The sequence below is a fragment of the Myotis myotis genome, unplaced genomic scaffold (assembly GCF_014108235.1).
Source record: "Myotis myotis isolate mMyoMyo1 unplaced genomic scaffold, mMyoMyo1.p scaffold_m19_p_13, whole genome shotgun sequence".
Lineage (NCBI taxonomy): Eukaryota > Metazoa > Chordata > Mammalia > Chiroptera > Vespertilionidae > Myotis > Myotis myotis.
The window spans coordinates 9,154,127-9,166,429 of NW_023416317.1; positions in this window are offsets into that span (position 1 = coordinate 9,154,127).

Sequence of the window (12,303 nt, forward strand, 5' to 3'; positions counted from 1 at the left end):
AATAGAGGTTGACCTATTCTTTCTAATAAAGCAGGAGCCTTTTAAAAAATGTTCTGTACAATGAGTAAAGAATGGATAAAAACAGAGAGGTCCAAGAAATTGGGCTGAAGACTAATGCCTGATGTAAGAATTAGAAGAAATGATAAAAGGATTTTGTTAAAATCTGAAAAAAAAATTTAATTTTAAATTATCTGTCCTATCACTTCTCATCTCCACTGCCCCCTGCCCCCTGCCCATGACAGTTACTCTGTTCCTTTATTAGAAAACTATGCTTCTGATCCACATGTACCTCGTCAGTCCACTGGAGTACATTAAAAAGGTCAATGTTTACCCATTTAGCTCAAGAAAACACACTATATACATAGTGTTAAGGATGTGGAGCAGAGAAATAGCCAGAAACCATGGAGAAGGTATCCACCCACAGAGACCTTTAGAAGTCTATGAAAACAAATCTATCAAGATAGCAAAACTGGCGCATTTCCAACTGAACCTGGAAACTATTCAGTCTGACCAGGCTCTGTTTTGCTCTCATTTCCAGTGTGTGAAGGCCAGGGGACAGTGGTTACTGCCATAGTCTCACTTGGACCAAATCAACTAGCTAAGATTCATACCAACCATTGACTTCATATATGAGCGCACGTAGCTTACGTCTACCTTTATTGACTGTCCTTGTAGGGTTCACCGTCTGGGCATGTCCTCTGTGTCCACAACAGTGATTTCATGGAAATCCAGAAAAGAAAACCGAGTTTTGTATGCAGGTCACACACAACAGTGAAACACACACAGGGGAAATTAAATATCCATTGAGAGCAGGAAATTTCAGCATGGAGCCATGAGAAATAATTCCCAGATGTTCTAGGACAGCAAGGGTTGTCAGTTTTGAGATGACGTTGATGTCATAATATTCTTCAAGGCAAGAGTTCAAAGTCTATTCACTCCAGGAGCATAGTTCAAGGATAATCTCCTCAGCATGAATAATGGTCATAAAGAGAGGTCATTTGAATCTGAGAATTTCAGTGTTATACCAACACTTGCACACGCACAGTCTATTAAATATCTGTGTTGCAAGCATTCAAAAACACAGCGCAAACTGGTTGAACTCAGAGCAGTGGTTCTCAAACTGGAGGTGATTTCGCACCCAAGGGACTTTTGTCAACATCTGAAAATATTTTTGTTTGTCACAAATGGGGGGTGACTGGAATCTAGTAAGTAGAGGTCAGGGATACTGTTAAACAGCCTGCAAGCAACAGGACAGCACCCACAACAATAAATCATCTGGCTCAAAATTTCATCAGTGCTGAGGCTGAGAAGCATGAATTGGTCTAGAGTAAATTTTGGGGGACATTTATTCCTGATAAGTCCAGAGGCAGTTGAGCTTGATCCAGCAACTCAAAGGAGGTCACCAAGGAGTTGGGTTCTCCCTGTTCTTTTGTCCTGCTTTCTGTGGCTTTCATGTAATCCCTTGGGCATTCACCCTGCCTGCCAGCTCCAGACACGGCCCTGCGGCCCCAGCCTGGCAGCAAAGCGCCCATTGTTACTGCTCGGGAAGAGAGATCTCTCCTGGTAGCTCCCGCACAAATTCAAAAATGACTTTTGGTCATTGGTACAATGTTAGGAGTTGACCTCAGTGGTCAGTGGATCGGCCACTCTCAATCTAGTGGTTCTCAATCCACTAGCATCAGAGTGGCTAGGGGGCTTTGTTGAAACACCGATTTCTGGGGTTACATCTCAGTAGGTCTGGGGCATTTTTTCTAAAAGGATCAGATAGTAAAATTTTAGGCTTTGCAGGCTACATGCAGTCTTTGTTTTTCCTTCTTTTATCCTCATTTTTGGCAGAAGCCACTGCCTCCTCCTAATCCTCTTCCTTCTTCTTTATCCAACTCTGCAAAACTGTAAAACTCTTCTTGGGTCACAGGCTGTCCATAAACAGGCCCCTGGCTGGCCTGGGCTCTGGGGTTATATTTTGTTGACCCTGGGCTTCCCCTGTTTAAATCACCGTGTGGTTTACAGGAAACGTTCACTGGGTCCTATGATAGAAGAGTCACTACAAGAGGTAAGAGAACTCTATCTGAAAGGAGATCTGAGGGAGAGTACCTAGAACAGGTCCTTCCCAAGGCTGAGGCTCAGACCTCACAGGAGGTATGGCTGCAGCTCACTGGATGGTAGAGCCATTTACCTGGTTCTTTGGGCCAGAGCTGATCCACATTGTGGGGCAAGCAGGAAGCAAGCCCTAGGGAACAGGCAGGGTGTAGCTGGTAACTGGGCATGCAAGCTTGCAGAGGACCGGTGGTGTGGGCAGGAAGCCTAGAGGTTCAGTGTTCTGCTGAAAGGACCATGGGATGGTGAGACTAACTGGGTCTGCCAGGTCACCGAGGAACTCACATTCTGGGCTCCTACTGGGGATAGAGCCCCAATCGCTATCATCCCCTCCACGCCAGTGACTGTCAGTACAGTCTCTGGAGCCAGCAGGAAAGCCCCTTCTTTCTGTCATGCCCCCTCCCCGCAGTGTCCTCCACTGAGAAAGCTTAACGTGTGCTCACTGTGAAGGAGAAATGCTTAAAGGACCTCCACCCACTACTGCAGAGCAGCTATTGAAGGGTGAATGTGGAGCTGAGGGGGAATAAAGTGACAACTGGTGCACATGTAATTTGTCATAATTCTCATAATAAGCCAGTAAGGAAGGAATGAAAATTACTTACATTTTATAGCTGAGGACACTGATCAGACAGGCTAAATAATTTGTCCAAAGTCACACACACAGTGACTGGAAGATTTAAATCCAAGGAGACTGATTCCAGAGCCTATGTTCTTACTGATGCATTGTGCCACTAATTATCCCATCTAATAAAAGAGAAACATGGTAATTAGCCGTATATCCGCTACCCTTCCCATTGGCTAATCAGGGTGATATGCAAATTAACTGCCAGCCAAGATGGCGGCTGGCAGCCAGGCAGCTTGAAGCGAACATGAGGCTTGCTTGCTTCAGTGACGGAGGACTCCAATGTTCCCCGCCTTCTTCTGCCGGCCTCTGAGCTTGCAGTTTGAAACATTGTAACAAATATAGAAGCTAAACAAAACCCCAGAAACCTGCTTTCAGTTAGCCGGGATCTCAGAGCTGGAGTTGAAGCAGTGTTTTGATTATAGAACCCAAACAAATCAGATACCTGCTTTCAGCAGCAGAGGCCTAAGAGCTGGAGCCAAGCCTCAGAGCTAAAGCTGGTCCAGAATAAAAAAAGAAAAAAGAAAAAAAGGAGCGGTTGGGAGCTTCAGTCACCCGCCAGCCTGAAAACGGCCCTCAGCCCCTCACCCAGACTGGCTAGGCACCCCAGTGGGGACCCCCACCCTGATCCAGGACACCCTTCAGGGAAAACCAGCTGGCCCCCACCTGTGCACCAGGCCTCTATCCTATATAGTAAAAGGGTAATATGCCTCCCAGCACCAGGATCAGCGGAGCCACGAGGCCTCCCGGCACTGGGATCAGCGTGACAGGGGGCAGTGCCCAAACCCCCTGATCGCCCTGCAGCTCTGTGTGTGACAGGGGGTGGGGCCACAACCTCCCTATCTGCCCTGCTCTGTTCATGACAGGGGAAGGCGCCCCAACCCCCTGATCAGCCCTGCTCTGTGCCTTATAGGGGGGAGCTCCCCAACCCCCTGATCGACCCTGCTCTGTGTGTGAGAGGGTGTGGCGCCCCAACTCCCCCCCCCCCCCCCCACGGATCCTGCTTTGTGTGTGACGGGGTAGAGCCATAACCTCCCCATTGGCCCTGCCCTGAGTGTGACAGTGGCGGTGCCCCAACCCCCTGATTGGCCCTGCTCTGTGGGTGATAGAGGGTGGCGCCCCAACCCCCCCCCCGGCCCCCCACGGACCCTGCTTTGTGTGTGACGGGGTAGAGCCATAACCTCCCCATCGGCCCTGCCCTGAGTGTGACAGGGGGCGGCCCTACTCTCTGAGTGACAGGGGGGAGCTCCCCAACCCTCTGATTGACCCTACTCTGTGCGTGACAGGGTATGGAGCCTCAACCCCCCTGATGGGCCCTGCTCTGTGAGTGACAGGGGGCAGCGCCCCAACCCCCTGATTGGCCCTGCTCTGTGCATGACAGGGGGCGGAGCCCCAACTCCCCAATCAGCCCTGCTCTGAGCCCGACCAGGGGCTGCACCTAGGGACTGGGCCTGCCCTCTGCCACCCGGGAGCAGGCCTAAGCCAGCAGGTCGTTATCTCCCGAGGGGTCCCAGACTGCAAGAGGGCACAGGCTGGGCTGAGGGACTCCCCCCCCCCCCCCGAGTGCACAAAGTTTTGTGCACCGGGCCTCTAGTCCTATATAATAAAATCATAGTATGCAAATTGTCCGCTTGACAGGGAGGTCGTCTGGGAGTTCGACCAGGGGGTGGGGCCTGCTGGGGGAAGGGAGGGAGGCCCCAGCTGGCAGCCAGCAGCTGCTAGGGACCCTACCAGTGCATGAATTTCATGCACTGGGCCTCTAGTATCATATATACATGCATTTATACCATTTCATGTTAATGTGTCTGTATAGCATGTATACATACATGTCACTGGTTAGCTCATTGTCAATTGAAGAATTACCTCTTTTTGGGGAGTGGAGGTGGATGTATGTCACCATGAAAGCCTTAAAAATTGTTTCCCAAATGCAACAAAGGAGTGTGTACCTGGGCAGCCAACTTAGCACCTCTTTCCCCAGGGGCTTCTCTTCCTTTGGGTTTGATGTTGCTATGCCTGGTTAATGCCATGAAATAGAGACACGAATGGGGGATCCCATAACCATTTCTTTTTTCTCTTTGACTTTCAAGAAATCTTTATTGTTCCTTTAGTCAAAAGCATTGAGATGCTTAACATAAAACATAAAAGCTTCACTTTTCTAGAGCTTCAAGGGGAAATGATGAAAAAATGCTTTCAAAATTCTGGTCACAGACACATCTCTATTTTATTCAACTTTATCACTGTCACAGATATTAAAAGTATTAGAGAACATGAGCTGGGTTTCCTGGAATTTTTAGTATCTCTGAACTGTGATCTAAAGTCTCATCTATCACTCTATTTATCACTTGGTCCTTGGACACTAGTATCCTGTTTTGCAAATCTCATGAAATGCTTATTTCCTGACTTGCTAAGTGCCTCTCTCTCATGAATCATGTTTTACAAATACCAACAGAAGCTGAAAGCAGCCCTCGGGAACTATCATTTATGAGGGATAAAGTGAATGTCAAGGTCACTTTGTTCTCACAGTCATGTTTTTTCTTTGACATTCATATTATACAGGCATTTGTAGACCTGGGGTTTCATTCTCTGAATTTGTTGGTACTGGATTATCTTACTTCTACCTTATTAATACCTATTTTTTTAAAAAATAAAACCTTCAAATTAAAAGTTAGTAGGTTAAAATCTATAATAATAAAAGGGTAATATGCTAATTAGACTGGACATCATTCCGGACATCCTTCCTGATGAAGCCGGGATGGGAGGGAAGCCCTCCTGGGTCCCTGGTGCCTGTGGGCGGCTGGAGGAGGGAAGCCCGGGTACCAGAGGAAACCCAGTGCCGGCAGCCAGGGGAAGGAAGGCCTACTCTTGCATGGATTTTCATGCAACGGGCCTCTAGAATCTTTATAAATGTAATACATGCATCCCAGCAGTGTGGCTCAGTGGTTGAACCAAGAGGTCGTCGGATCGATTCCTGATTCCTGGTCAGAGCACATACCCGGGTTGCAGGCTCAATCCCCAGTAGGTGGTGTGCAGCAGGCAACCTATCAATGTTTCTCTCCCATTGATGTTTCTATCTCTCTATCCCTCTCCCTTCTTCTCTCTCCAAAATCAATAAAAACATTTTTTTTTTTTAAAGTAATACACACATACTGCAGAAAATTTAAACAATGCAGAAAGGTCTAAAAATAAACCCAGCCACATGGTTAACCCTTTGCAGTCTTTCATTTTAGGCTTATTCTTTCTAGGTGTGAAAGTTTAGCACATTTGTGATAAAGCGCTCAACATAGTTTAGAATTCTGCTTTTCTACAAGTGGGAGTTTTTATTTTACTCCCTCTGACTATTTATACTGGAACATAACAGTTCATAAATATATAAGCTGATGAACAATCACAAACTGAACGTGTCCATGTGACCAGCATCCAGATCAAGGAACAAACACTCACTCCCATTCCCCACTCCACCCCTATCCTGGGCCCTGCAGTTGCTAACCTGCCCCAAGGAGTAAGCACTATCCTGGTTTCTGTCCCTGTAGATGAGATGGGCCTATTTTATAACTTTTTATAAATAGAACCATGTAGTACGCACTTTGTCGGGTTTAGCTTTTTTTTGTTTAACACTTCATGTGTGAAATTCATCCATGATGCTATGTGTAGCAGTAGTTAGTTCATTCTCATTACTGTACACAAACACCTTTTCATAAAAACCATTTTTAAAATATGTTTTTTATTGATTTTAGAGAGAGAGGAAGGGAGAGAGATAGAGAGATAGAAACATCAATGAGAGAGAGACACCGATTGGCTGCCTACTGCAATCTTCCCCTGCCCCCCCCACTCCCCATCCCCATGGGGAATCAAGCCCACAACCTGGGCATGTGCCCTGACTGGGAATTGAACCAGGGCCCTCTTGGTTCATGGGTCGATGCCCAACCACTGAGCCACACCAACTGAGCCACAAACAACTTTTTAAAAATATGTGGAATGAGAAGAGTGACGTTCATGAAAGCTGATGCCATCCCCACTCAACAGTGCTACTCAGAATTCTTATTTGAGTAAAGGGTTAAGGGGGGAAAGTATGGAAGGGGACTTTCACAGACACCTCGCAAGATTGTGTATTGTGTATGTATGTCTCCAGGACTCCGGAGAGTCCCTCACAAGGTAAGTATCATATGTCGGAAAGGGTTTTCTTTCGGAAAGATGTGTTAAAAGCAGAATGTGTACAACATTGGGATTTGACAAAGCAAATAAATGAACTCATAAGAACTTCTTTTATTCTGGTTGCTCCTGGGGTGTGCTTACAGCTCAGGGACTTGTTCCTGGGGGAGAGAGTTAACTCCCTGGCCCTGTAGAGCAAAGTGTGGATAAAAGTGGCTCGTCCACTGGCCGCAGCAACGTCACAGCAGAGCTTGTTAGAAATGCAAGTTCTTGAGCCCCTTCCTCGACCTGAAGAATCAGAATGTCAGGGTTTTAATGAGCCCCGCAGGTGATTTTGATGTTGGTTGAAATTAGACAAGCTCTGTTCTAAAGCAGGAGAGAGTGGTGGTGAAGAGCACGGATTTCAAAGTTGAGGAAAGCTGGCTTTAAATTCCACTTCTGCCATTTACAAGAGCGTGATCCTGGGCAAATTACTAGACCACTCTGAGACTCTGCTTTGTGACGCATAAAGTGAGATCCAAATCCCTATCTCTTAGGGTTTCTGTGAATTTCAGACAAAGACAGCGCCTGCGAAGGGCTCACCGCATGCTCAGGAAAGGGTTCTTAACGTGAGGCCTCAGTGTCCTTGAATGTATTTGGACTTTACGGTTTCTGGGAGATTCCTGATTGGACACCAGGTGGATGAAATAGGCCACACTCGACTGATCAGAGACTCTTCTCTGGGATTTGGGGTCAGAATGAGAGGGTAAGGCCTCCCTTACTGCTTGACTTGTGAACGTCAAGGGCAGGTGAAGGAGGAGGCCGTAAGTGCAGAGATGGAGATTCAGCAGGAGTATTGGGGGGAAAAATAGAGAAAAGAAAAATGACCTGAGCTTGGGGCAATGAGAGACCATATGGCCTCAGAGAGCCAGAGAATAGATGTTCAATTTATCAACTCAGTCTCTTCAGAGTCAGACTATAATGAACACCCTGAGTTCCATAAAACACTCCTGTATCCTTATACTAGAACCCCTTTCATGATACAACTAATGTGGGGGAGCATATGTTAATTGTAACAGAAAACAAACCTTGACGAAGACAAAGTGCGTCTTTCTCCTTGTCCCTACAAAGGCCCGCTGCCACCACTGTGGGCCCCAGCACTGGCAGCGGGGACAGTCTGACTGCGGTGCCCCTGACGCTCCCATCTTCTTGCATCACCATCTTGAAAACAGAGCAGCTCTGGCCAGCTGCACTGCTAATCACAGCAGGGGCCGGATTTACATGTTCAGCATAACCGCCTGGAAGAATGAAGATGGAGATAAGTTCGTCTGTGGTTCACCGAGAAATCGCCCATAACTCCCTCTTACAATAATGAGGGCATTTACTCCCTGGAGTCTCAGACTATGGAAGTGGCAGATAAGGCTGATCAGTAAGCTATCTTCGGGTGAATTTTCTTTGCTAGTACCAGGAGGAGAAAAAAGTCCTTTTCTTAAAGTTGCAGATCATCTAAAGACGTAGCAAGTTCAATGACTCTGAGTCCTGTGTGTGCTGCATCTCCTCACTAACCTGATGGTCAGCTGACAGACAGCACGTGGACTCCTGGCTGAGCTTGCTCATGCAGAATTTTTTTTTCTCTTCACCCGAGGATATTTTTTTCCATCCATTGATTTTTAGAGAGAGTGTGGAAGGGAGAGGGAGAGACAGAGAAACACTGATGTAAGAGAGATACATCGATTGGTTGCCTCCCAAATGCCCCTGACCAGAGCCCAGAGCCTGCAACTGAGGTACGTGCCTTTGACCAGAATCTGGAATTGAACCCAGGACCCCTCAGTCCACAGGCCGACACTATCCATTGAGCCAAACTGCCTAGGGCCAGTTGGTTCTTAGCCAATCTCACAGGTAGCCCCATCCTTGACCTGAAGAATCAGAATGTTTGGGTTTAATGAGCCCCGCAGGTGATTTCGATGTTGATTGAAATTAGACAAGCTCTGTTCTAAAGCAGGAGAGAGTGGTGGTACCGATAGATTACGCATTGAATGGATGCTGGAAAGCTGCTTCCCTCCCTCCCACCATCTGTGGACCCCTTGAGGGCCAGGATTCAGACTCTATATTTCAAGTCCAGCACAGGGCCTGGATTACTAAAGGAGATTCTCCATGGAGCTGCTGACATCTGATGTGGTAAATTTTCTCTTTCACTTGCAGGGGGGAGAATAATATTAACAAAATATGGCTATTACACTCCATGGGTCCAACCAAAGAAGTTAAATTAGACCTAAGAAAGGAAATAAAATGTATAATACAGGCAGGATTGCTCTAAGAAAGATCTTTTGTTCAGAAGTTAAGCCTATTTGCTGTTTAATCTTTTCATTAAGAGAACTTGCCCAAGTGCTTCAAATGAAATCTGAGAGCAAATAAATGCCAATATTACCTAATATTTCTGCTCTTGAAAAAGCGATAAAAATGGGGGTCAGAGGCTGGGTGACCTTCTGTGTCCACCAGTTGGTGTAAGTGACTTAAGGCTTGGGGAAGAAGCAGTGAGGACAAGGGCATCTAAGCCAGCTCAGGCATTCAAAACAATCACGCCTTCATCAGAGGGCAGATGAGATAAGGTCATAATATCTCAATGAGAATTTTCATTTGTCTATCTCTAAGACAACGATTTTCTTTTTTATCTTTACTGTTGAAAGTATTATAGATGTCCCTCCCCCGACTCTCTGCCCATTGACCCCTTCCACCCTGCTCCTGCTCCCTCCCCAGACCTTCACTGCACTATTGTCTGTGTCCATGGGTTATGCATATATGCATATAAATTCTTTGATTAATCTCTTCCTGCCTCCCACCCCCACTCCTTCCCTCTGTGGTTCGGCAGTCTGTTGCATGCTTCCATTACACTGGATCTATTTTGTTTGTCAGTTTATTTTGTTCATTAGATCACACATATGAGTGAGATCATGGGATACTTGTCTTTCTCTGACTGGCTTATTTTGATATGCACACTACTCTCCAGGTCCCTCCATTCTGTAAGACAACAGTTTTCAACTAATATGCTGCAGCACACTGATATGTGGCAAGAATTTTTAAAACATGTGTAACCAGACAAACAATGGGTCCTTGCTGCCTGTCGATACTCAAGCCAATTAAGCAGAGACAGGGTTGAATCATACATGGGCGTTTATTCCAATACTGCCGGCAATATGGGAGAGCAGCAGGTCAGCCACAAAAATCTTACCTCCTGCCCTCCATAAACCAGCTGTTTATATAGGTGGAAGTACAAAGGAAAAGTAGGCAAAAGGGCAGTTTACAGATATGCAAAAGGACTAGGGGTCTTCAAAGGACTTAGTGTTATGCAAGGGCTGGGGTTACAGGGGAAATAGCAAAAGGGAGACCCAAAATTAACAGGTAAGCAGGCTGGAGATTTGCAAAGACCTGCCGGAATGCAAAAAGGGCTGGGGATCTTCAAAGGGCTGGTGATTCTGGTTTCTGTTACAAATCTTTGTTAATCTTTCCATGATAATAGGCAGCTCCAAATGGGGAGGAAGGGCCGCATCTCCAGGTCAGCTCCAGCCAGGGTAGAGTGTGCCTTCTTTGATCAGAATAAAACATGGTTTTATAAATAAATTATGGTTAACAGAGCATGATTAACATTTCTTATAATACTAGCTGGTTCCCCAACATTCTATTGCTGCCCCCTTTCACATGCAATATCTGACTAGTCAGGGGCATAGACCTCTTGTCCCTTAGATTCTCAAATTAAAAAATGACAACAGGCAACACAATAGCCGTCCAGTGTGAATGAATCAATATTATACCCCTTTTTTGGTCAGATATTTTTTTGGTGTGCCACAGAATTTTAGTAATTAGATTATGTGTGCCATGAGATGGGAAAGGTTGAAAATGGCTGGGCAGAATAGAACAAAGATGCAATTAAAATAATTTAAAAATAGATTTGATTGGCATCTACCTTGTCTATTTCTGTATGTACTGAGATTATGTTTAAATGGATGAAATTAAGGCTCATTCATGGAGTGCAGTTTAGGTTTATTAAGCTTTGAAACATTTATTTATCTTCACATTTACTTTTTTTTTTTTTTAATTAGGCAGTATCCAGTTCAACGTCCTCATCACATACATTAAAAAAAGAACAAAACTGAAATCAAAGAGGGTAAAGTGTTATGCCCAGATTTCAAGATCCCCAACAGACCACGCGAGGGAGCCAGCCGTGTCTGATGCAAAAGCAAAGAGTTCTTTATTACCACAGACCCATGTCTGGCTCCCCGCCTCGCAACGGCGAGGGAGAGACCCCCGTGGGGAAAAAATGGGGTTTTAATAGGGGGGGTGGAGTGAGGGGAGGGGAGATGACTGTGGGCCCTGCCGATTGGCTAGGTGCAAGTCGGGTCTTGTTACACAGGATGTGGTCATCTCCATGGTGCGCGCGTCCCCTGATTGTCATTGGTTAGTTTAAAAAGATTCCGGGCGTGGCCAGCAGAGGCCTGGGCTTCCCGGAAGAAGGTACTTTCCTGAGCACATGGCGGCTGCCCCAACATGGAGGATACGGGGCAAGATGGAGGGCATAGCCCTCGCCCTTTCAAAAGCAATCTTGTCCAAACTAGCAAATGTCAGAGTTTGGACCCAAACCCAGTCTTCCTGATCCTGAGGCCACACTGCTGTCTCTGTGTCAGGCTGACCCTTTCTCTGTCCACGATCTGATTAACACAGTTTTAAAAATCCTACAAATGGGACTTTCCCAGTGAGCGAAACACCCATTGAGAGCTGAGGATCATACACTGGAACACCTTTGTCCTGTCTGAGGCACTCCCTATGTAGGGTGAGCCTCAGAGCAGTGAGCTTCCTTACTTCCAACACAGAACCAGAGCCATGTCCCGGGAAGATAAGCTGGAGGTGGCCTGAGGACTCTGACTGTTATCCCTCAGACTAAAGCTCCACTAAAGAAACTGTTTTATCCCAAGAAGGTGCCTATTTCTAAACTTTTTAGAAAATTAAGAATTGTATATTTTGAAAGTAAGCCTTTGGCCCTGGAAAAAGGTTTGTCTTGTTTTAAACACACAGTATACACTTGTTTCATACATATTATTTTGTTCTTTCTGTTTTCTCAGCATCTGTTGGGAATTTGCCCTTGACTCCGACCCCATGTGATTCTACCAGGATGTTAATCACGGGGTTCAGGGTCCCTGACCACAGCGCAGGAGGAACACTCAAGAATTGACTTGATGACAAATCAAGACTTTCCCTCCAGGAATTTGAAACAGGGCCCACAACATACTGAGGTGGCTGAGGGCTCTGTTGGCAGAATTCTGGGGAGACACAAATGAGTTCTTCCCACCCAGACCACTGAGGATGCCTGTTCCTACCTCTCTCGATGCCTAGGTCTTCAGTTCTTTCTTCAATTCATGAGTTGTCCTTACTTGTCTGTCTGTTTTCTTATCTGTTTATTGCTT